Here is a 2,500-nt window from a genome sequence, read left to right on the forward strand (position 1 = left end):
TCCCTCTGTCTATCTCTCATTGTGTCATATCTACGCACGAGCACGCATGTGTTGTATATAATTATAGAGTATGACAAGAATGCTTATATAGGGGTGCGTCTGTGTATGTGTGCGCGCGCTCGTATGTGCGTGTTTGTATTTTGTTTGTCTCTGTATATTTGAATATTTATGAATGTATATGTGTGTGTGTTTTAGAGCAGAAAGAGTGTTGAAACATATAAAGAACAATTGCAACAACAACAGCAAAATAATGTATATTAATGATGATATATAACAGGCACACGGCCTCTAATATTTTGAGATCAGTATAATCCCGCAGTACAGGAGTGGTGTATATTTTGACGACATAATCTTAAAGACTATAGAAAGCCATGGTCACTCACGTTTTAGCTAGTTTTACTATGGTATGCTACGCTGAGAGACAAGCAGTACATATCTCTATTTGCACATTCCTCTTGATGTGATATGGAAGTAGTTGACGAGATCTTATCCTGAGGGGAAACTTCCTTGGTCTTGGTGCCCTTACACTCAAACACGAAGGTACTTTTTTGCCATAACTACAGACTACAGAAAGCCATGTTCACTCATATTTTAGCTAGTTTTATTAAGGTATACTCGGGTAAGAGGCAAGCAGTACATATATCTCTATCTGCATATTCCTCTCGATGTAATATTAAAATACTTGACGAAGGCTTATCGTGACAGGAAACTTCTTTAGACTCGGTACCGTTAAACACGAAGGTATTTCTTTCGCTATAACTATTAGAATAAAATTGAATTGAATACCCTTCTTTTCCAAAGTTAATGGAAAACTTCACTAGATTTCTTTAAATATGCATTCCTGTTTTATGTTAACTAATGATAAATAAATAAATTTTGTAGCTAAAATTTAAGTTGTTGTAGCATTTTATGAAATTGTTGTACACATATGTGAGATATGAGTAATAACGTCTTAGTCACTAACATACTACATGACTTATGGCCAGTGGTTGTAAATAATTGATTGGAACCTTTTCAATCAATTATTTTCCTAGAGATCAATTAATTTTAATTGGAATACAGGCCAATCAATTATTGCAATTAATTGTCAATTATTTTGCCGAACGTAAAAACAGCATTTAGATAAGAGCCAGAATGATAGGAAAATAAAAAGCACGTCTTATAGTTTCAAAAAACTTTATCGCCAAAAAAGTTACAAGTTCAATTTTATCGATATGGAATAGTGAACACACTACATGTATACTCTACATTATACAGCAGCTAAAAAACAAATAAATTGAAGGTCTTTAATTAAAAGAATTTCTCAAACGAGTAGCACAATTAAAATGTTCTAATATAGCAAAAAGGTATGAATGATTGCAGATTTCTGAAACTAGGTCTTCATTCCAGAAAGCGCGATTGATTTTTAGATATAACTGCATTTCTAAATTCCATGGTGTTAAGTATTGCCGAAAATCATAAAAAGCATAACGTGCTGAGCTGAAGAAATGTTCCAAGATGTTGGACGTTGGCAACAAAAATCTACAGTTCAGATATTGCTGAGGCGAGATTTTATCTTTCTTGTGTTTTTTCAAACAAACTGAAGCAAAATCATCATCTTCTACAGGTAAATCAAACTGTTGTGACGTGTCTGTCACCACATTCAGCTGATGTAGAACAGCTGCTTCATCCGCACTTAGCTCTGCTTCTGCATGTTATAAAATTTTCACGACTTCATTTTTAAAATTTGGGCTGTGCACAACGGCTGCCGATGGAAGCAAATAATTTTTAAACTCCTCGTAAGGATACAATGCGAGAATTTCGTCTAAAAGAATCCGAGCATCTCCCAAATCCATTTCTGTTCCTTGCAAGGCGACTGTTACTGAGCATAACTTTCCTAAATTCTCTTTTATAGTCTGCAGTTCTCTATGATAGCATGGAGTCAACAAATGATCAACCAGATTTGGATCACTTTGAAAAGAGTCTAAAAACGGCTTGAGTTGGACGTACCTCTCGATCATGTCATAAGTACTGGACCAACGGTTTTATTTCTTTGTATAGGTTGCAAAGGCGTTTCTTTCTCGAAGTTTACCTGCAGGTTTTAATGATTTTAGCTTGCCCATCAACATACTAATTTTATCAAGAGCTTCCTGCTTGTCAAGATAAGCAGAAACAGCTAGACTGAATTCATGGGAGGCACATCCAACCAATGGTATTCTACCCTAATTCACAATAGATTTGTTCACTTCAGTATTATCTCCGTTAATAGCTACATTTTCTAAATTTTTGTTATAGACACTTAACACATATTATATAAATTCCACATAATCAGAAGCAGTGAATGATGTTTCACTTACCATTGATGATAATGCCAGCAAAATAGTACAATAGTAATTTTGATAATTACACGAATAAGATGCAAAAAGTCTAATGAAATGCGTCGAACTCATAGTCCAACCGTCGATTACCAACGAAAATTTACTTGGAAGTTCATCAGATATTTTCTTTTCCACTTCTTGAG

At 34.5% G+C, this 2,500-nt stretch overlaps 1 pseudogene; it reads right to left on the reverse strand.

The window, feature by feature from the left end:
- Positions 1-1,286: 1,286 nt before the first annotated feature.
- LOC149136080 (uncharacterized) overlaps positions 1,287-2,500 on the reverse strand; it is a 34,787-nt pseudogene continuing 33,573 nt past the window's right edge.

This window comes from Octopus bimaculoides, chromosome 4 (assembly GCF_046866305.1).
Source record: "Octopus bimaculoides isolate indiv1 chromosome 4, ASM4686630v1, whole genome shotgun sequence".
Taxonomy (NCBI): Eukaryota; Metazoa; Mollusca; class Cephalopoda; order Octopoda; family Octopodidae; genus Octopus; species Octopus bimaculoides.